The 24302-nt window shown below is 43.2% G+C and overlaps 2 protein-coding genes across 2 annotated transcripts in view; both read left to right on the forward strand.

Moving 5' to 3' along the window:
* Positions 1 to 24302, forward strand: part of arhgef17 (Rho guanine nucleotide exchange factor (GEF) 17) — a 76972-nt gene that overhangs the window by 22371 nt on the left and 30299 nt on the right. The window lies entirely within an intron of this gene.
* The window catches only part of relt (RELT TNF receptor), a 73363-nt gene continuing 68595 nt past the window's right edge, over positions 19535 to 24302 (forward strand). The window contains exon 1 of the mRNA XM_078284067.1: positions 19535 to 19545. The gene's annotated coding sequence lies outside the window, so the exon portion shown is untranslated. The remainder of the gene's footprint in view (positions 19546 to 24302) is intronic.

Below are 24302 nucleotides of genomic sequence, written 5' to 3' on the forward strand. Positions count from 1 at the left end.
ACGCTTGAGCAACAGCGTATCATTATAGTTTATAGTTATCTTTATAGTTGTCACTCTTGTGTGAATGGGCCTGCTACAAATGCGTTCCAGGTCGTGGCTTGTGCTTCGTTGAGAGACGTCCGCAGTATCACGTAGTGTGTGCACATGCGCGTATGCATGTGTTTGCGTCTCATCTCACACATATTGGGATGAGGGTGTGTTTAGCAGCACCTGCCAAAGCAGGAGGGAGGGACAGCCCCTTGAGAGAAGACTGAGTTTTATGAAGGCAAAGACCGCACACAGTTTAATACATTAATGGGAAACCCTGTGTGAGGTCTCTGGAGCTACAGTGAACTCTGACCTATTTCAAGGAAATAGGACCTAAAATGTCTCCTAGACAGTGTCTAAATATGTGAAACACAATGTAGTACAGACCATGTAAACTTTAATGTCACTCAAGAAAATTTTATATGGCAATGTTACCATCATGGTGTAGAAATGCAGGGGCCAGTGCTGCTGATGCAGATCAGTTATAGCATCCAGTGCGTATGGACCTAAAATGAAATATGGCATTATAATACCTGACACATTCAGGCTTTGCTGCCATCTATTGCAGTCAAGGTTTCTAATGAAATGTATTATGTCATTCTAACCAGCAGGGAAATGTGAACAATAAGGGGCCTCATGGAGCGTATTGGTGTCTCAATAAGCCTGTATTGTTGTGGGTTCAAATCCAGCCCACAATGAGCTTTGTGGCATCCCATCCCTCTCTCTGTTCCATCTCTCCTGCACGCTTTCTAATAAAGCAAAAGAAATGCCATAAAGATAATAAAGGGCTTCTGCTTCTGCACTCCTTCATACAGACTTGAAAAGCATATGCTTTATATTTGAAAAACATGCGGTATTGGCTTTAATTTGAAAAATGTGCACAGAGGTGAAAACAACATGGATGCTGCCTTTTAAGGAGCTACTTGGTCTCTGTTATCCTTCTCGCAGGAACCATAATTATCTCCATTGAGAGGGCAGGGCAGGAAGTGGGTTTGGGGGAGGCATTTGACCATAGTACACTACCGTTGTGCAGCTCCCTTGATGTGCCGGTCAGAGAGAGAGGAGACAGTGGGAGCTCCCATACTTCAAAAGGTTCAAAGCACTTTTGGTTTAGCGACCAACGTTGTGTTTAGGTCTGACAGTGACGGAGCTGCGCACTTTTTTAGAATCGTTGGATGATGGCCGCCCTTACGTGTTCCCTTGGTTGTCCACGGCAACCGTGTGTGGGACGGGTGTGTGTGTGTGTGTGTGTATGTTGCCATTGGAATGCGGTGACATCAGAGGGGCTAGTGTTTCTGTTTGAGAGAAGAGAAGGAGAGTGGAATGCTGGGACAATAAAACAAATCCAGTTTACATCTTTTCTTACATCTCTCTCTCTCCAGCTCTGTCTGTCTGTCTATCTGTCTGTCTGTCTCTCTCTCTCTCCCTCTCTCTCTCTCTCTCTCTATCTCCCCCCCTCCCTCCCCCAGGGGTTTGTGCACCTTTCCATTCACCCCTGACCCTCTTTTGTCTGTCTGTCCGTCTGTCTCATATGTTTATCCCCCCTCTCCCACTGAGATCATTGTTTCTCCGTCTGCCTGTTTTTCTTTTTTCTGTCTGCTCTCTCTCTCCCTCTCTCTCTCTTTCTCGCTTTCTTTCTGTCTCTGTCTCATTTTCTTTCTCTGTCTCTCTCCCTCACCTCTCTCTCTATTTTTATCCTCTCTCCTGCAGCGCTCACATCTGGATCGTATTGACAGACTGAACAGCCCTTCAGCCATAAAAGACTCTCTCTTGACTCTGTGTGTGTGTGTGTGTGTGTGTGTGTGTGTGTGTGTGTGTGTGTGTGTGTGTGCTTGTGTGTGTGTGTGCTTGTGTGTGCATGGCAAAGCATTTTAGACCTAAATAGAAACACTCCTTGAGGGATAGTAGATTTCACCAAACCTCCCTAAAACACACACACACACACACACACACACACACACGAAAGAGGCTGCTTAGAAATAATGTATCCAAGGCTTTGCGTTCTAAGAATGTTTTGTGTTATTATTCCTACATTTTATAGGAATTTCTGAAAATTGGTATTCATAAGCAACTGATAATGTAACAGCTTGTCAAAATGCTATAAAATTATCCCTCTGAATGGGTTGAAATTGTAATAAAACCTGTTAATGTAATAAATTGTTGGATAATGTTATAACATTTTATTACATTAACCAGCGCTTATTACCTCATAAGGGGTGTAACATATTTTTATCTGATGATGTAATAATAGTATTGACCAATGATGTAATAACCCAAGTGATCACATTCTTTTTATCCTCATGAGTTATGACATTATTAGTCAAAATTATATTTACCCCATCAGTTACAAATATCTTACACCCCTTATGAAGTAATAATCGTTAATTAATGTAATGATGTGATTTTATTACTTCATCTCAGAATGTATTACATCAACAGTTTTTCTCATGTTTAATCTCGATGTAGGTTATTCTTGAATTATGATTTTGTATGTCATGGGAGACATGGGAGGCAGCTGAGGAGGTTTTACTGAGGCCATGATTATGCACAATCTTCGGTTTTTCCCAGAGCCGTCTAGCTAGAAAGAGTTGTGCCTCTGAAATCAGCAAGGCTTGCAGTTAGACTCATTGTGCTCTGTCTTAACACAAGGCTTTGGATTTTCTTGACAGCTTATTATGGGTCCAGGAAAAAACTTTTGAAACTATTTCTAACCTCTGAACCCTGACCTTCTTGTCAATCACAAGTATTTATGTCAGGTAATTGGTTAAAGCAAGCAAGAGCTAAGCAAGAATTCTATGTAAAAACACGCCCATTTTAACAGCCTAAGTCACAAAGTGGGGCTGCAATAGACGAGAGCGTCCCATCCACCCTAACTCAGACCATGTAGATTTGCCCTGTTTGCCCAAATGAAAAGCTGGTGTTGGGTATGAACACTTCTTTGTCCGCAGGAAGAGACAAATCCAAACTTTAAGTGAAATAGTGTCTCCTAAACAGCAGCGAGGAAGCATTCTGTCTAGAGAGAGCTGGACTCAACAACATTAGATCTTCTGCCTCTCGTCCCTTTGGTATCCTTTGGTGTAAAACAATCACAGACTGGCCGGGTTGGTAAATATGAGTTTACTGACATTGCAGTACATGATTTCTGGGTATTAAAGTTGAAATTTTTGCTCGCTGCCATATGGAGCCACCAACGTGCAAAGTTGCCTATAGTACAGCTTTAAAATGTAATACCCACTCCAGAATTTATTTTGCCATGTACATTTTTAGGTATATTAACATAGATTCTTGAACTTTTTTTTTTTTTTTACATTTGCATCCCTGGATCCAGTTTTGAGAGATGCAGTCTTGCTTTGGGACCAGGCTCATTAAAATATAGCACTACTCCTGTCATGTAGAGACCCACCAATATACAAGTCTGAAACCCACTTCAGGTCCTGAACCATAGTTTTGAGAAACGCTGCTCGCTGCGGTCTGAGATGAGCGGCCTCCAGTTTGACACCAGCACTCTGACCTCTCAGCTCTCACCTTTTTCTCACCTCTCTGACAGCTAAATACTACATGCATTAACCTAACAGAGAGTTAACAGCCAGCCAGCTGACAGCAAGGTTGAGACACTAATCTTGCTAATGATAGGCCTGGAGTCCTGGCAAACCGAAGTTTGTTAACAAGGGAGGGAGGGGGAGAGTCCTCGCCAAGGGCTGGCTGACTGACTTGTTGGCTGTCACACTGACTCTCTTATTCCCTTCACACCAGACTAGTGAACCAGGAAATACATGAGTTGACCGTCAGTGAGGCTCAGTGTGAATTGCCAGCATGCAGTAATATTCCTGGGTTGTGTATGTGAAAGGTGCATCGCAAACTGATTTATAGGCTGGCTGATTGACTGACTGACTGACTGACTGACTTTACTGTCTCAAGTATGTGGGTTAAATAATAAAACCGTGTGTGTGTGTGTGTGTGTGTGTGTGTGTGTGTGTGTGTGTACAAGCAGTGGTGATTCAGTCACAGCCTGACTGCAGGTCACAGGGTCAAACTGCTGCCTTAAGATCTCTCTCTCTCTCTCTCTCTCTCTCTCTCTCTCTCTCTCTCTCTCTCTCTCTCTCTCTCTCTCTCTCTCTTTCTCTCTCTGTCTCTCTCTCCCTCTCTCTGGTGAGATGACATAACTTGGTGTCAACGGTTGTGGTGCTTAATCAGATAGTTGGAAACTTTGCATGTGTGCAATTGGGGGCTAAAACATGGAGACATGGGCCCTGGTCTTGGCTTGTGTTTTCCACAGTAACTATAGTGATTGAGGAGGAGTGGGTGTTTGGGTTGGATGTGTGTGTGTGTGTGTGTGTGTGTGTGTATATCTGTGTGCGTGCTCTATTAATAGGGAGAGGAATGGTACAGGCCTGGGAATGTTGTCCTCTCCGGAAAAACAAACTTTTCTTTCTCTCACTCTCTCTCTCTCTCTCCCTCTCTCCCTCTCCCTCTGTGAGAGGAGAAATGGGAACGATGTAGGGAGGGAAAGAAAAATGACAAGATGTTGGGAGGTGGGGGGAAAGATGGCATGAGAAAACAGGAGAACTGGAGGAGAAGAGATTTGTCGCTCTGACTTTGTTGTCGTCTCCTGTCGCTGCCACCGGTTCTATTTTCTGCCCTCTCTTGTTTCCGTCTTTCCTGTCCTCTCTCCTCTCGTCTGTTGGTTTGGAGGTTTCACTGCTGTTTAGTTAGGAAATACTTCATCCATTCAAGGGCAGTTTCCATCACAGGACAAATGAGCAGAGCCACTAAAGAGAATTTAGCTACATTGTTTGAGATATATAATGATTTACTCACATCATCCTTTATTCACTGCTTTCTTTTTCTTTCTCCTTGCCCCACCTGTTCTGCTCTTACTCCCTTGCATGGTAGCACACCCGAGGGTGCTTGGACGTTCAGACATTACACAACTAATAGATTAATGGAAACAGAAACAGATGTGCACATTCTCTGAGAATATAAAGGACCATATATGAACTTTAAATTCAAATAAAATATGGAGTCACATAGAAGTTGCACTGAAAAATCATCATTAAAAGATCACATTTCGTTAAAAGTTTTGATCTGTCTGCCCTCATGTATGTATGTTTACGTGTGCATTCCTCCTTGCATGTGTGGGTGCATGCATTTTGTGCATGCGTGTGTGTGTGTGCGCGCGTGCATGCCACCTGGATTCCTGCGTTTCAGTCCTTTGGGCTTGGGCCAGAACATTCTGGAAAGCAGACCTGTGCAAGCGAGGTAGGAAACAAGGAGGGAGGGGAAGATGAAAAAAAGAAGAAAAGAATGAGAGGATTTTGGCTTCCTACGATTCCTTCCATTCTGAGGCAGAGGTCCCAGGGGTTATTTTTGTCCCATCTGAGGATCCGTACCCATAAACAGGCCGATCGTGATGTAATCTCGTCTTTTTTTTCTTCTCTTCTCTTCTCTTCCTCCCCGCCCTTCTCACTCCCTCCCCTCTTCCCTGCCTTTCTCCTAGTTTAGAGTTTAAAGTTTGGTTCTTCTCGATTGTTCTGAGGCTGGTTTTAAATTCCGGCTGAAGACCTAAAATGGTGCATCATCCTACTTGTTGCCACATGAAGAGTTGGGCATGTTTTCATTAGACTGGGCCCAAGGGACTGAGATGCAAACTCCCATTTTGGTCCCAAATTGAAAAAGAAACCTTGTTTTAGATTGTTCTGTGGCCGGTGGCTGGAAATGCAAGGTTTCTAAAGAACAGTTGTTTGCCAATTTTTATTTCATTTAAACTTGACTTAACTACAGGTTGAGGTTTCTGTAGAGCAATTATTTGCCAAATTTTGTTCAATATATACTACATTAGTGAGGACCTGGTAGTAGACATTCATTTTAATGTCACCTACTTTTGATGAAGTGTATATTGAATGCTATAGGCATTTTTAGTATTCCCTTGGAGTGGGTGTTGGGGTTTGCATTGTGCAGAGTGGTGAAACTGGGCAGAGGGGGCTGGGTACAAATGGCAGGGAAAGGGAACCTTTAGTTTGAGTGTGTGTGTGTGTGCATGCGTGTGAGCGTGTGCGTGCAGGGTGCAATGCTCGCTGATCTAATCGCTCCCTCTGAGAGCAACACTGGGACTGAGCCCGTATCACACACACACACACACACACACACACACACACGCATACTGCCATATAAGGAGAGAGCGAGAGGGAATTGGGTAGGGTTGAAACAGGGGGTCTCTTTTCCTCTCTCCCTCTTTCTCGTTCTCTCTCACTCTGCTGAAGTTCATTGGCAGTTCTCCCTTTCTCTCGCCGTCTTTATTCACGCTATCGCCTTCCTTTTTAGTTTGCACGGCATTATGCTCTCTTACCCTGCTCCCTGCACTCTCTTTCTCTCTTTTTCTACCTCGTCCTTCCTACTCTTTCTTTCTCTCCCAGTCTCTCTGGCTGAATCAGCCTCTCTCTTTCTCTCTCTCAGAAGGCAGCACACACCCAGTTTTTAGCAAGTTTTCTCTACCATTTCTAAAGTGTAAAACCCTTTCTTTCCTCCTCTGGTTTACTCATGAGTACTCATTAACTAAATGTTCTACCGCTTACCAGTCCCTGTTCAAATAGACCGTTAATATTAGCCCAGTCCAAACACATTGTTCACAGCAGTGTAAGGCCATTAGGAAATAAGTCGATTGCAATTTAGAGTATAAGTAAACAAAGCGGAACTTCCACTCGCACTGATAGAATGTGACAAAGGCTGTTATTTTCTGCTTTGTCTTGTGGTGACTGTTATGCAACTGATTTTACAGTCACGGTTCATTTATTGACACTGTCCTGCAAACACTTTGTATCTCAAAACGTTTTCCAAAATCCAAAGGGTTAGCGAAGCCCTATTGGCGGCCCCCATGTATATTTGACATTTCATAATGTGTTTTCAGTGGTTTGGCGTGACCCCAGGGTTGTATAAGCCATTTTCTGCACTGTAGCTGCTGATAACAATATTTGGCAATATGAGGTTTCTGCGGGAAACCAGCAATCGTTGAATTGAATAGTTGAATCAGTGTCATCTTTTAAATCACTTCTTCAGACCTATTTGTGCAGACGTGCTTTCATGTGATAGTGTTTCTCTTTCCACTATTGTTCCATGATATTGGTTTGTTGGTGTAACCTTACGCCCCTCCATCAGCCTAACCAGGGTTTGTCTCCCACAGCCTCACTTATGGCTTCTGCTGCTGTCCTCTTCTTCACTTGTGTATTATTCTTATTCTTATTATTTTGCCGGAGTTGGATCAAACTTATCGGAGTGCTGTTTGGTTTGTTGTGGGGAGTCGGGCAGCTCACTGTGGTTTACTGTTAATGAATATTTTGACTAAGTGCTGGTTAATGTGTACAGATGACAGAGTGTGCCCCCTGTGGCCACTGTATTTTTCTGTGTGTGTGTGTGCACATGTAATGGAATGTGTGTGTTTCTTGTGAGTAGTTATAAACGGATCCCCTTTCCTGGGAGTATCCGGTATCTGAGCATGTGTGTGTGTGTGTGTGCGTGTGTTTCTGTGTCTGTGTGTGTAGCAGAGATAAAGAAAACTTTTCCCTTTTTTAGTTCTCTCCCAGTGGGGGCAGGACACACGGGGGTGGGGTGGGGGTGGGGGGTGGGGGGGGCATGGTCTCACTCAGGTCCTCTTCTGTTCACATGGATGACGAACAGGAAGGAGCTCTTATGTTTGACGTCTCTCTCTCTATTTCTCTCTTTCACTCTCTCCCTGTCACACACACACACACACAGTTTGAAACTCAGTGGGTCAAAAATTGCTGTGTGTGTGTCTTGGTGTGTTTTCTTCCCTAGAGACACAGTGTACAAAGGCCATAAATCAAATGGATGTTCTCTCTCGCTCTGTCTTGCTAGCCCTCTGTTTTCCACAGCTGTTTGTGTGTCTGCTGTTTAATCTCTCACTTATTGATTCCTTGTTGCAGCAAGAATTACACTCCTTTCTGTTAACCCTCTTGTCTTTCCAACCTCTGTCCCTCCCTCCTCCTCTCCTCCCTCTTTTTTCCCCCTACTTTTCAATCCTGGTCTTTTGAAAACCACAAGAAGTCCTGCTGGTTTTCATTCTAGCCATCTAATTAGGCAGATTTACACCTAGGACACCAGGTAAATGCAATTTTGAGGTAGCTAATATTAACTTAGTTTGCTAATATTAACTTACCTTAAGTCTCCATGATGCAGCTAAATACTAGTTTCAGTGTAACGTAGTGTAGACTTTAGACCCAAGTTGCGAGTGAATACACATTCAGCTGGTGGAACAAGATGCTCATTGCTTAACGTACAACTTGTCTGTCTCAGCAGAATTTAAAAGACGTGCTTAATTCCTGCGATGTTCAGGGAAGTGATCATTTTGCCACTGATATATCTGGGGACTGCCCATTGTTCCGACGGCCCATTATTCCGAAACCCCAATAGTCAGAAAAATGTCCACCCATTGGACCGAAAAGCCCATTTGTCCGACAGCCCGTTATCCCGGAGGTGGTTGGGTTGAGGCATGGGGTCACTGAGGTTAGGGTTAGAGCAAGCTGACGGTCAAGGCTGTCAGAAGCCACGGTTGTGGATGGAGCCAGGCATGGAGTTTTCGGACTATTGGGGTTTCGGAATAATGGGCCGTCGGAACAATGGCATGGCACCATGTATCTGGTCAACTTGTTAGCTAGCTAACCATAGTAGCCACTGGTCAGCTAATCATCACTGTCTTGTTCTAAACACATATTTGCATACTAGCTAGCTAGCTAACATCTAGTAGAAGCTAGTGTTAGTGGTGGCTTGTAGTCGCATGTTAACATCAACATCAATTGCTTTGATATTAGCCTGCTGGCTAGTTACCTGGGTAATAATGGCAAAAAGCAGATGTTTGTTCAGGCTAACTATGCTGACTGTCTTCAAGCTACAACTTGTGCTTTGGAGTAGAGACCCAGGCTAAATGTCAGAGTAACCTAAATTTGGAAGCAAATCTACCATATCCGACTATTCACTTTTACTTACAGTATTACTTAATTGAATTTCACCCACACCATGACAATCTTTTTCAGGTATCTCTCTTTCTCTAACCCGGTTGTTATATTTAGCCGTCATTGGTGAACAGCCAATTCTCCAGTGGACCTGCATGACGGCACCAGATGTGGCTGACAGGACATTTGTGACGCAACTGCAGCTCTGTTCATAGTATTCCCATGATGTCACATGTATTTCCTACCAATATGGTGCTTTACCATAAACACAGCGCATTGGCTGTGGCTGTCGTTTGATTATAATCACCTGTTACTTTCCTACCAAGATGGCCGTGTGGTGGTGTAACAGAATACTATGAATAGATGAACATATATCTTGGGTCTTTTTGTCTTTCTCATTCATACTTTCTGTTCCATTCAGATGTTTCTGTGGCAACCTGTGTTACATAGCAACTGACCAGCCAATGATAACAGAGCTTGATCTCACTCTCTCCTTTTCTCTCTCCCCCAACACACCTGCCTTCCTGTCTAAACTGAAAGTGTGTGTGTGTCGTATGTGTGTGTTCTTACAAGAGTTGTTCTACGGCCTACTCATTTGACGTGCAACACTAATCCTACAAAATTGATAAACAGAAACCCCCCCGCCCCAAAGCAAGCATTTTTTGGTCATTGCAATCAACCATTCATCACCAAGTATCTCCCCCTCTTCTCTCTTTCCTTTTTCTTTTCCTCCGCTCCTTATTCAGTCCGTAGCCTTAAGTCTAGAGCAGCAGGTTTGTTGGGAATCCGGGTGGGCTTCTTCATTCACTGCTGCCGATGCGCCCTTGAGCAAGGCATGTCAGGTTCTAGTGAAGCTGCTCAGTGGCCAACAGTTGCGCTGCACAGCTCCCAGGTGTGAAAGGGTGCGACTGTACGAGTGTGGAGCAGAGCTTTGCTGCATGAATGCTCAGCAGACCTTCCCTGAATGAAAACAGGCGAAAAATTCCCTCCTCCTTATCCTCGCTCTCTTTCTTTCCTCCTTTTAACGCCTTATTCTCTGTGTTTCTTTCTCTACCTCCTCTCTGCCCTGTTACACCCATTTCTTTTAATCCTTTCCTCCCTTCCTCCATCTTTGTATTCCTCCGTGTATTCTCTCCATCCAGCTACAGTCTAATGAGATCTGCCTTTGTTCTGGTGCATTATTATGTCACTGTGTGTGTGTGTGTGTGTGTGTGTGTGTGTGTGTGTGTGTGTGCGTGCATGCGTTTGACAGAGATCGAGGTTACCTTGTGTTGTTGTTGTTCTCTGACCAATCATCAGTTGAGCTTAGACACTTCTCCTGTTTCTGGCTCTTTTGCTGTCTATGGTATACACACACACACACACACACACATACAAACTCTTGTGTCCCAGTCTTTGTCGGTCTCAAAGCTGCAATATGTTGTCAGACAGTATTTTCCTGGAAAAGTTTAGGTCCATTCAACCTCTTAAAGAGCACACTTAATGTTTTGGTGGCCCAAAGCCCTAATAAGACACTTCATTTATTGCTGCATTACTCTTTTCCATGTTGGGGGGGTGGTGGAAACCAGCTCCCCCCCACACACACACACACACTTATGCACAAATACACACATACAAGGATTTTAGGCCGTGAGGGGTCAGGAATGCCAAGAAAGAGGGGAAATGGAGAGAAAGAGGGATAGAGGGAAAGAGGGACGAGAGAGGGGGAGAAAGAGAGAGGATAAAGTACTAAGGGGGAAACGAGAGAGAGAGAGAGAGATTGGCCTAATCCACAGTATAGTGTTTAGCCTTGGCTAAGCTGTAGTATTATAACAGTCCAATCTGCCAGGAGCGCTGCTGACTAACCGACTGTCTGCTCGCTCTACACTGAAATTTCACTAAGCCTCTGTCTGGATCTGTCCGTCTGGATCTGTCTCCCTTTCTCTCTCCCTCTTTCTCTCTCTCTTGCCCCCTTCTCGCCATCATCTCTTCTTCTTCATCCCTCTTTCTCTATTCTTCCCCCCCCCCCTTTTTCCTTCTCAAACCGCTATACACACACATCCCTGCGCTGGGGGATGAGTGTGAGAGAGCGTGCCCGTGTGCTGCCGAGGGGCCAACAGTAACACTGTGTGCATCTTTTATGAGACACGGTTTCCTGTGAGAGGGAGTGAGGGAAGAGCGAGAGAGATGGAGAGAGAGAGAGAGAGAGAGAGAGAGAGAGAAAAGACAGAAAGAGAAAGAGAGAGAGAGACAGAGAGGGGAAAGGAAATCCAGTTTACAGTCTCTCCAAGTTCCCTGTTATTGGTACATCTCCTAAAAATAACAGTGTGTGTGTGTGTGTGTGTGTGTTGTGTGTGTATGTGTATGACAGAAAAGGAGAGGAACAGCCTGATTAGGGAAGTGAAGGAGGGAGTATAAGAGACATGGGAGGAATTTTAGAAGCAAACAAGAGAGAAAGGGATGGCAAAGGGCGGGGGAAAGGACAAGATCGGGGAAGGATGAGAGAAGGAGAGAGATGGAAGGTATTTCCGGAGCGGTGTCGGGGTTAAGACCGGTCTCTGCGGCTGATGGCTATCTCCGGAGCCCAGTGCATTGTGGGATAGGGCTGCTGGACAGGAAGCGGATGGGGACGTCAGATTACAGACCGCGGTAGGGCTGGAAATCAAGGGCGTAGATTGAGAACGGATAGAAAGCACCTCCCGGTCTGTCATGGTAATCTCTTATGGTTCAACTCAGACGGCTGCTGTTGGATGCTGATGTTGGTTCTGTGAAGATGAGAATTGTTGCATGTGTAAGTGTAATGTTTAATAATGTGAAACTCAAAAAGCACTGATTTCTGTAATGGCATTATCACATATTTTCACAGAAATACAGAAATTTCTGTGCTTTCAACAGGTTTCCACGGGCCTTGAAAATGTATGGATATGAGAAAAAGAAGTTTTTTAAATTGAATGGATGGCTTTAAAAAATAGCATCCAATTTCATCAATGAATAATAGGTCCTGAATAATAAATGAGGCCCCTATGATGTCTAATTTTGATCAATGTCATGCCAATTTTGAGTCCTTGAAATTCACAAAACAAGGCCTTGAAAGTCATTGAAAAGTCCTTACATTTTGTGCCCAATTTGAGTGTGGGAACACGTGTTCAAATTTCGTGGATATAAATGAGATTTTAAAGTAATACGCATCATATAATATCTGATATTCTGCAGTACTCTTTTAGGGGCATTCATACTTTTACTCCACTACATTTCAAATCAAGTATTTTACAGTGCGTTTATGTAGTTCTAGATCATTTGAGGAAGAGGTTTTTGGACACAACACATCCCGTCCCTTCAGAAGGTCGTCCTGTACAGTAATTGACTTCAGAGGCAAACAAGTTTTAATTGTTTTTGAGGAATCTTATATCGACTCTGTGCTGCTTCTTTCTCCCTTCTGTCAAAACAAATCCTCAATATATCAGGTCATCTTCTTAGGTGTCTTCACGTGTGTGTATCCATGTGTGTCAGAGAATGGAGGAATATTCTTCTTGGGTGCCTGTGTGTTAGTAAGTGTGTGTGTGTGTGTGTGTGTATGCACGTGTGTGTGTCAGTCCAAGCACCAATCCTCTCTTTGCCTCAACCTCACCTCTCAGGGACAAAGACTCTTTTCACGGCGCATGTATCACACACACACACACACACACACACACACACACACACATACACCTATACACATACACACATACACACACACACACACACACACACAAATCCACCCCGTCCCATAAGGGCGTATTTGGAGAGCAAGTAGATCTGGTTACCTGTGCGCTCTCTCTGTTTCTCTCTGTCTCTCTCTCTCTCTCTCTTTCTCTGTGTCTCTTTCTCTCTGGCACACACACACACACACACACACACATTACAGTTTGACACTAATCATAGCTGAATCTGATAACATGCATTGGTTTCCCTGCCTATTAAACACTTTCTGACTGGTGTTTTATCTGACCGCCCAAAGGCAAATGGGAAATATCCAAATCTTATTTTTCATTGAAGAAATCTGTTTGAATGAAGGTTTCTGAATGAGTTCTAATAGTGTTTTATCTAGTAATGATTTTAACTTGATTCTGTGGAAGAAACAACACTGACACACTGTGTAATGACTTCTCAGTATGACTACTGCCCCCTTGTGGATAGTGTGTGTGTGTGTGTGTGTGTGTGTGTGCTCATGAATGCTTATGACACATCGTTTGATATGGATAGAACACCCTAAAACCCTAAAATTCTCCCATTCAATATAAAACTATCATCTGCAGAATTCGAGTACACACTCTTAGTCAAAGCCTCCAGCTATCAGTCTGTGTGTGTGTGAGGGTTAGATTATAAATCGATGAAATATTCTTGAACATTATTTTTCTGAGCCGATCTTTCTGTTATTGTGAGAATGAGAGAGAAGATGAGACAGACAAAGATGAACCAAGAGACAGAGAGATGAAGAGAAAAAGAGGCAGAACGCAGAGAGGAATCAATAATATGGAGCGAGAGAACAGGCAAAGAGAGAGTGTGTGTGTGTGTGTGTGTGTGTGTGCATGAGAGAGAGAGAGAGAGAGAGTTTTATTGGGACCCCCCATGGTGCAGGTAGTGGTGGGAATCATCTTTTTCCTGGAACCATCTCTCATTATCCTGTCACTCAGCATTGACATGGGGGAAGATAATCACCGTGACACCAGCAGGAGCTCCACACACCTGCTGTACACACACACACACACACACACACACACACCTGGCAACAGGTGAACGACGTGGCTTCTAGTACATAAAACATACTCTCACTTTTTTGTACTTCATTTAGTGTGTGTGTGTGTGTGTGTGTGTGTGTGTGTACCTGTGTATAGTAACTGTATGAGGGTTATTGTGAGAAACACCAGATGGGCAACTGTACATACACACACATACACACGCTCAAACGGTACGAGCAGTACACATGCACAGGTGTGTGATGAGAAATCTGTGTTTTGATCTGTTTGTGTAACCATGCATCCACTTTCTCTCGCTCTCTCTCTCTCACACTCTCTCTTCACACTCTCACCCTCTCACATGCGCATACACACACCTGTGAACTAGTGGGTATGCTGACAGGTGTCATCATAGGCTTGTCACATGTCTCTACCCCAACATGTGTGTGTGTGTCTGTGTGTGTGTACGTGTGATAACGGACCACAGCAGTGTTTTTGCCATGTGCCGCCTATAAGCATTTTCTCTTGTTGAGACTCAGTATTGGCAGATATTTTTCAGCAGTAGACTATTAATCAACATCAGACAATGTTACACATGTTGGATTTGACCAGAAAAGATTAGGAAACTTCATAGTGTTCACAAAAGACTGACTGAGACTATGTTTTTTGCTGTTGACTTAAATGTAACATGTAATATGGATGACACATCAGCTGTACCAGACGCTAACACCGACAGGCATGGCAGCAAACCAAGAATTAAACCACACACACACAGACACACACACACACACACACACACACACACACACACACAGACACAGACACACACACACACACACACACACACACACATTTCTTAGCAGGGTGGGGAGGAAATAAGAGGTTCAGCCACTGCTGCAAAAAACGCTTTAACAACCCTCTCATGATCAGCCACGTATGTGTATCTGCCTGGTAGATGTGTGTAAGTACTGTGTGCTGCATCTATGTGTGGGTAGATGGGTATTGAAACCATTAGACTCTGTGGTTAGTTATTTTAATTTGGCTTTATTTAGAAGGTGGTTAACAAGCCGCAGCATTTCCAGATCCTGGTGGATCTGTAGACAAAGAGACTAACATGCGTTCCATTCACTTGCAAGATTGAATCTGCCTCATGATGATTGCTGGATATCATCCGCTCCCTGTTTCTCATCATATCTGCCACTCTACACTCTGTACTAAAAATCAAAAATTAAATTTAAATAATCTCCAGAAAAGATGGCATAGAGAGAATTTAGCTTGAGCTGTAGTTAGAGAAATTGCTTGTTGTAATGCAAGCTGTGTGTTTGTGTGTGTGTGTGTGTGTGTGTGTGTGTGTGTATGTGTGTGCGTGTGTGTGAATACACGCCACTTGGAAATCTGGGTCAGTCAACTTATGAGCTGGTAACTCATTCAGGGAGAGTGCTGCATCCCCAAGCTACCCACTTTTCCTGACTCCTGTGCACATACACACACACACACACACACACACACACACACACACACACACACACACACACACACACACACACAGACACACACACATGGCCCCTTTCCCCTTCACTACCTAGCAACCACATTGGTCCAACACTAAACAGGAAATGCTGAGGATGTGAGCCCTCCGAAGGAAGTTGCTATGGAAACGAGATGCTAGGTCATGGATGCTGATCTAATTGGATTGATGCAGGTTGCGACTGGTATACACTTAACACTTCTATGGTTAGGGGTTTCATCCATACAGGGGGCCACCATACTTTAAATATACTGTTACTATGGAGGTACTTTGGATAAATGCATATTAATTAGCATGTTTCTAACTACTGTTGGTTACATTGTAACTCATTGAAGGTAGGCCATGAATCAGACTGAAAGCTTTTTACTGAAAGGGTGAGATGTAAAGAGAAGAGAAAGAAAAGGAAGAACATGTGAGTCTTAGATTGAATGGGGGCTTGAGTAAAGAGATGGAGACGGAAACATGGAGATGCACATAGAGAGAGAGAATGAATCATCTCTCCTGTTTTCACAGGGCTTCAAAGCATCACACCTGGGGAAGAAACAGTATGAGCTGGATAGATTTTTGAATGAGTAAAGGCATACTTTGACATTTCACATTTTAGCTTTTTATTTTTCTGTACACTGTATACTTGTTATTTGGTGAATAAGATGCTCTACTGGTGAGTCAGCAACATGGGGCTCATTAATTTCAATGAGAAGTGCTAAAGCCTAACAAGCCATTTTTAAGCCACAAATTAAAAACTTATTTAGTTTGTAAGTGTCCACACATAAATTGCCCCCCACAATGTCCCACAGGTAGAAAAATGAGTAAAACCAAGGCTAAACTAGTATTGCCTCTTTTTCAGTCATCCCTATCTGATCTGCTACACCCCCCCCAACACACACACACACACATACACACACACACACACACATGCACGCACACAAAGCCATCATCAGCATTTGTAAGGAGCAGCAGGAGGAGCAGGGAAACACTCAATACATTCTTTCTCTCTCCCTCTCTCTGTGCTTTTCCCTCTCCTCACCCTGTCATGTCCCCAACACATCCTCTGCATCATCAGTTTATTTGTCTTAATAGTTGGCGATGTGACTAATACTATAGGTTCAGTATGTATGGTGATGATCAGCATGGTGGGACTGATATCCAAGTATCTTTCTCAGCTCTTTCTCTGTCTTTACCCGTTTCTCTCTCACTGACTCACTGTAGTTTTTTAAGGGCATCCTGAATCTGTGTGGGTGTATGTTCTTCTTTGTGTGAATGAATGCAATCCAGCACACTTTCAGTTCTGTTGTTATGTATGTTTGTAAGCACCTGCATGTATGTAAGCTTGTGTGTGTGTGTGTGTGTGTGCTTGACTCTGTTTTAAGAGTACATGTATTTAATTTTTCCCTGCTCCACTTCAAAACACATCATGAGAGATTGTCATCTCTGATCTTTGTCACCAGACCTTCAAAACAGTCTATTGTTTCTATGGCGACAAGGATTAAAGGCCAATTTCCTGTCACGAGCTTGACCTTTAAATGTCCTTTCGTGACCTTTCCTGTTGCCACCATCTGATCTCTGCTGGAGAGAAAGAGCCAAGCCTATTCTGGTTCATACTGCCCAAAAGCCGCCTCACACCAGGCAGTTCTGCTGAACTTAGAACTGTAAAACCCACGTTTCCATTGAGGACAACGGCAAATCATTTTAGTCTATTCATTGTTATTCTCATTTCATGGTGTTCAGCTATGGTTTTGTCTTAGCCATATAAAAAATAGTCATATATTCTCATGTAGAATTTGTATAACTTGTATATTTTAACAAATGTTTGAATACATAATGGTCATCAAACTTCCATTTATCTTCACTTTCACTAGATGCAAGCTGTGGCTTAGTTAGAGAAGTATTGTTTGTGTTGGAGTTGGTCATAATAGGGATGGGTGGGAATATTAATAAAATATTTTCCCCCCATGAAATTGTATAAATATAATGAATGGAAGATGAAAATTGGGTTTCAAGGTTTCATTAGATGTTTTATTGCAGTTTAAGGATATTAATGAAAAACCGATAATGATAGTCAATCAAATGAAAACAAATTAAAAAAAAAAAGTCTTTAAAAGGTCTTGAATTTCATCTAGAGTGCGTAATTGTTTTATGCAGCTAAGTAGAAGTGATTTTATTTCACTTATTTTATTGTAGTGATGACTATTATTTAATTTCCCTGGAGTCAAATTAGAGAAATGCACAGTAATAAATGACGTGCTGCACCATCAAATCTTTATGTGCGTTGCAGCACATCAAGAATTGGCAATTGACGCTCGTTCCCTTCCGGTTATCACTCTGCTATGCTTCTAAGTGATTCTATAGATGTGCACACACACACAGGCATGTACACACACACCCATACACACACATGCACACACACAATCCCCTTTTTCCTCCACCAGGATAATGAGGAGATCTAGTTAAGATTGCAGTTCTTTATGCTCACACATTCTTGTCAGTCTGCTGATGTGTGTGTGTGTGTGTGTGTGTGTTTGCGTGCGCACATACTGTATGTGCGTGCATGTTTGCCCGCTACATGTTCCTGTGGGCGCACATGCTTTATGAATTGTTAAACTTCCATCCTTGCTCACTGTTGTCATGGTTATCTGTGAGCGTTGCCTAGGTGCTGCCATTCAGTGCGCTCTTAAATCTGCCTGCGTAGAATTAGAAAGGATAGAAGGGGCATTCCCATTCAAAGCCATATTTGTGAATGGATCATGTGGCCGGCACACCCTACAGTGGGCACCACAGGAATTTTTATAATGTTGTCATCAAAATAATGATTGGTACTACGCATGAGATTCAGAAAGCAGATGTTGCCATGGCAGAAGCATCATTTGAGCGGCAGTTAGGTTGAACACAGCAGCTTTCTGAGTCTTGTGCACAGTGTACAACGGTTCCCATGACGATATTATCAAAGACGATCACTCTCAAACAAGATTCTCTGCCGTCTATCTTAGTTTTACCGAAGGACATCATCATGTTACTGTATACCAATGGGTGCCCTTTCTATCCATTCTAATTCTGTGCCTGCTTGAGAGTGAGACGGATGGATGGATGGATGGATGGATGGATGGATGGATAGCTCTGAGCTCTATTCGCTCGGTCTGCCTCCCCCTCTTCCCATCTGTCAGATGGAATCGACGCCTTGCAGAGGGATTGGTAGAGTCTGGCTGAGCGGAGCGGAGCTGAGCGGTGAGCGTCTGCCCTGCCTGCTGTCTTTCATTATACACACCCGCGGAGGGGGGGGGGGGGGGCACAACACACACACACACACGCAAGCAGACACACACTCTCTATCTCTCCGTGCTCCACACACTGCGACACGCCTCCAGATCTTGCTTACATGATCCACGCAGTAGTAACAGATCAGACACCCATGCATACACGCTGAAGTGTGTGTTTGCGTTCGCATATCGTGCGCGCTGCATCACACACACACACACACACACACACACACACACACACACACACACACTGAGAAGCTGCGAAGCCAAGCCTACCTGCTGACAGAACACACGCACTCTCACACACAGACACAGGCTGAATTTACGGAAGAGCAGAGCCGACGACTCGCCTCCTATATGACGGCTAGATGTTGCATTGGAGAGGATTTAATTATTAAGAGATCAGCATTGTTTCCGGGAGAAGAGAGAAGGGAAGGCAGGACAGAAAAAGCAACTGGAAAGGAGCATGTTTATTTCATGTTATGAATAAGACCGTGAGGGAGGGTGGTGATTCCTTCTGTCTCCGTCTCCCTCCTCGACCCTCAGGTGTGTGTTGTCGTTGTTGTTGTTGTTTTTCATAGCGGCTGACATTATCTCGCGGACATGGAGACGGAGTTTGTGTGAGTAAACAGACAAACAGATAAAGGCGGCAGGTGTTTTTCGGGGGGGGGCGTTTGCGCGTGTCTATGTGCGAAGGTGAGTGTGCGTCCGGGCGCACGGACCGTTCCGTATGCTGCAGATGGTTCGAACCCTAGCCCAGTTCAGCATCGCTCTGGAGGAAATGAACGAGAGCGGAGAGAATACAGGAGATGAAGGAGGCGGCGGAGGAGGAGAGAGAGACGGCGGAGGAGAAGAATTAATGGACAGAGATGCTGTGGATCGGTTCAGAAACAACAACGGGAATGGGAATCCCAACGGGAATGTGAATGGGAATGGACTTTGTGCTGGAAGCCCCCAGTCTAATGCCGAGGTAGACAAGTGTTTTGTTTGTTGCTTTGCAGATGGGATGCTTGTGTGTGTGTGTGTGTGTGTGTGTTGTGTACATCATTCTGTAGGTGTGTGTGTGTGTGTTTGTGGCTGTGTGTGTGCGGTCACTGCGATGCACCTTTGCTGCGTATGTAGGACGGCATCACCTGCCTGTCCACATCAATATAGATTTCACTCTTTCTCCTATCTTCTCCCTCTTTCTCTCTTAATCTCGCCACTTTTTCCTCCCTCGCTCTTTTTCCTCCTTCTGTCTTCTTTCTCCTTTATTATCATGAATCCTGTCTCTCTTTTAACTCTCTTTCTGTCTCGTGATATATTGCGAGATGATATATGTCTTGTGATATATCTCTCTGTATGTCCCTATTTACTGTTGCTCTACCTTTGTTTTAATATCTCCCTAGGATAATGTCTCTCTCTCTCTCTCTGTAGGACAACCTCTCTCTCTCTCTTTGTCTCTCTCTCTCTCTCTCTCTCTCTCTCTCTCTCTCTCTGAAGGATCATGCCTGTCTATAACAGAATTAGAGCTGAGTGAATCACACGATTAGCTCCAGCACCTATACTGTCCCCAACACACTCACACTCCTCGGTTGTGTGTGTGTGTGTGTGTGTCTGTTTACACTCCTAAAAGTTCACAAATCTGTAAACTCGGTCCCTTTTCCTCCTCTTGTCTGGTGTTTTGAAAATCAGAACATATTTTGGCAGTTTTTTAAAGTGTAATTTTTCTTTTTTGGTGGATAGGTGGTAATCACAGCAGCCTTTCCTTATCGTGCATGTGTATTTACCCCATACTCCAGTTATGGATGTTTGTGTGGGAGCAGGATCAACATGTCTTTGGATTACATTAACACACACATACACACACCCCACACACACACACAGATAGACATAACACAGCCGCCGTAGTTTTGCTAATCTCAACAACCAGCCTGTTAATCCATGCAGAAGGATTTACCTGTCTCCAAATGTGTATGTGTGTGTACGTGTATGTGTGTGTGAGAGTGTGTGTGTGTGTGTGTGTGTGTGTGTGTGTGTGTGGAGTGGGGGGGGGGGGGGGGGGGGGGAGTAGGAGGAAGGAAATAGGAGGGGAGAAAAGGGACATTGACTTAGACTGTAAACAAGATGAAAGGAGAAAGGGAGGGGATGGAGGGAGGAAGGAAGAGAGGAAGTAGAGGTGAAAAGAAGATTTGATTTGATTTGCCCTTTTTCCACAGCAGGGTCAAGTAAGTCTTTTTAGGACCAAACTTCCAAACTAGGAAATCCTCAAGATTGAAATGTCTATTCAATTTCCAATAACATGCAAAAAGAACGACAGAAATGCTTTGGGGGATATTCACTCACACATATAATCATTATCATTAAAGCTGCTCCTTCATTAATATAGTTTCCTTAAAGTCATCAAAATAAACTTACAACATACAATAGAAATACAAAATATGTCTATCACCTCTTTGTTCATTTGCTGGGCCCCTTTCAGAGAATGATTTAGGCAGAGGAGACAATCTAGTGTAAGTCAGTGTTATAGATTTTAGTAATTACACATGTAAATTGTAGTTATTTCGTTGTAATTAACTCTGTGAATCTGAGGGGAGACAGAAAGGAAAAAGGAAGATAAGAGTTTGGAGAGGAGCAGAAGAGATGATGATGATGGAGAAGTTGGGAAATGGATCAATAGTGTATGCGTGTGTGTGTGTGTGAAAGAGAGAGAGAAAAACCCATTGATTAGCGTAGAGTAGGTCAGCGGTCTGTTGCCTACAAATGACCATTAGAGAACACACACACACACACACATACACACACACACACGCACACACACATGCCCATGCCCGTGCCCTAGCCTATATCTGCGTCAGGATTGCATAAGGCTGTTGACAGGTAGAACCTCCGGAAGCAGTGAAGCAAGAGACTTGTGGCCTTGAGCTCCCCGACTCTCCGGCTCGTCACCCCAAATAGACACAGAAACCGGAAGGGAGACCCTGGGATCGCTCTCAGCCCTTTGGAGGATGATGTAAAGATAATAGAGAGAGAGAGGGATATATAAAAACAGATGAATAGAGGAGGAGATAGGTGATGGAGATGTTTTCTGTTTGGGCTAAGCAGCGCTGCCTGTTGCTGCCGTCGCCAGGCTGTTGCCAGGGGATACAGTTGTCGGGGAGGGGAGGGGGGATGAGGGTGGGAGATGGGTGACGACAGCAGTGAGAAGAGAAGAAAGAGCTGCGTATCCGTCGGCACTGCCTTCAGTGAAATAACTTAGAGTTATAGCGTTCGTCCGATATGGGTTTCTGAAGGCCGATACCAGTACTTTTATATTGAAGATGCCGATATTTTGTACTGATATTCAGTTTCTTAAAACCATTTTCATGCCCAAGAAATTCCCAAAAATGACAAGGATTCAGTGTTTCCCCCAAAGTTCAATTCCTGGCAGTTTGGAAACAACATTTATATCAACAAGTGACACTAAAAGTCTACATTAAATTAGAAAATAAAGATATTTTTTTGCAGGTTTAACTACTGTTTTTATTCTTTTCTTTTGTTCTTTTATTCATCATGTCGGAGGTGAACAACATGACTGGCCGATATTTGATATTTCATAAAAGGCCAATATCGGCCCAATATATCAGCAAACCAATTTTACAAAGTTATGTATGAAAACCTGTGCTCCAAAAGAAATGATTTAAAAAAATGACGGTTAGTCTTACAAAATGATTGATAGCACAAAACTGAAAGCAGTTTTGGTGCTTTGAAGAATAATAGGTAAGTCAGTGCAAGTCCTTGGTTGACAAAATAACACTTTTGCAGACTGGATCCTTTGTATTGTAGAGATATTGAATGAAGAAGGAAGTGATTTTTTTTCCTCATAATGGATATATGGAATTTTCAAATAGAACTCTTTGTATGGCGTTTGATTTCCCTCAGTGGCGATCAAACCCTAAACCCTGGCATTGTCAGTGTCAACCTTTAAACTGTAGAGACAGTTTTAAAGTTTTGCTCAAATGAAAAGAGAGCATCTTAGAGAGCAACATAAAAACCTAGAGGCAATAGAAGCACTGAACGAGAATTAAACCATAGGTAAACGCAATAAAGAATGAAAACAGTAAAAATGAACTTTTTAACTAGTTTGGCATATGCTGTTCTTGTCTGGTTTGGTTTACTTCTCTAGAAAATACAGGAAAGAGAGAAGCAATAGAGCTGCTGGATGTAATGGTATCAGTAGGAGAAGCAGTACTTCTTAGTATTGATCCCATTCCTTTATTATTCAAAGACAGTACACAGAACAACGCACAATCAAGCCAATGCTAACAAAGACCAAAATACAGTATGTACAGAGTTAATAAAGAACTAAAATAATGAGTCAAGTAAAACAGGATGACATGAGACGAAGGTCCAAACTGATCCATCTGTGGTATCTGCTGTCCTTAATGTTATGTTGTAATGTTTGGCTGGTGTTCAGGGGAATCAGTAACTTTATGGCCCCCCTGTGTCCAGGCCTTAACACACCAGAGCCTCTCTAAGGGACACACAAGAACATGCTGTACTCACACACAGAGACACACACACACACACACACACACACCTGTTCAGATAGGCTCTGAGTGTGTGTGTGTGTGTGTGAGAAAGAGAGAGAGAGAGGGACAAAAATGAAATGCCTTACACTTACATGGGCTGCTTATCTCCTTACAAATTCAGCCACTCTCTGTGCATTCCATCTCAAATGAACAGATTGTGGTCATAACTCTCACCCATTGAATATAGACTTCTCTCTCTAAACAGATCTTAGCTCAACTATTATGGTCTGATTACATTACAACAGAGCCTTGCTCTTTAGGCCACATCATTTCCAAAAATTGTGGTTGTAAAAAGGATCAAAGTAATCTGATTACAAATAATTGGAAGCTGTAAACTGTTACTGGTAAAACTGCAGATCCCAGTTCTGAAAAATGGGTTGGAAAATGTAGAAATATGTCTGAATGGAAAAAAGGCATTTATTTTGGGAGATTATAGACACAAACATCATTTTATTTAGCTTTATATAATGGTTAATCATGCTTGTAAGTGATGACAAAGCTATTCAAATTATGCTTTGTAACTTGTCAGGTAGGCTTAGTAATCCAAAAGTAACTGAGAACTTCAACAATCAAGCAAGGGTCATGCCATAACAGGAAACATGTCCACGACTGTTTGACATGACAAATTAATATTTGAAAATGATGTCAGCAGTTGATCATTAAGTGCCAATGTGGTTGTAGATGTTTCTCAAACACCTTGATTCACTACAGCTACACTGTTGTACTTGTCAGTAAACCAGTGAAGAGTGGTTCATCACAGATTTTGAGATATTCTGATTTAGTGAAATTGCTTGTCAAATCCCCTTGCCTCTCCTCCTCTTCAGCAGTCCCTGCTACTGTGATCAATTAGCCAAGACTTTTATACTAGAGTAGATCTTCACTGCCACTTGACCAAGGCTGTTAATTGCTGTCAGTACAGTGTCTCTCTGATATTCAGAGAGATTCATACCACCGTCTGGACATAATGCATACAGTGGGAGAAGGAAGATGACAACATACAATCAGGCTTATAAATGCCGAAGAATTACCCAGAGATCTCTAGGGACTATCCAAATTGGGCCGCTGCCACAGTATAAATGGAGCGTATTGAAACCCTTGTGGTTGTCATTTCCATTATAATTCAACAGAAATTAGCATTTTCCTGATAACACACCTTTCTGTAGGTCGATAGGCCACTTTTATGTTAAATTGGAGGAGACTCAACTGAGCGGTCTGAAGCCTGACTCAGACTGGACTGAGGTGGTCTTGATTATAGCCCTGCTACTGGCTGTGCTGTCCTCTGATCA

Source organism: Centroberyx gerrardi, chromosome 6 (assembly GCF_048128805.1).
Source record: "Centroberyx gerrardi isolate f3 chromosome 6, fCenGer3.hap1.cur.20231027, whole genome shotgun sequence".
NCBI classification, from domain to species: domain Eukaryota; kingdom Metazoa; phylum Chordata; class Actinopteri; order Beryciformes; family Berycidae; genus Centroberyx; species Centroberyx gerrardi.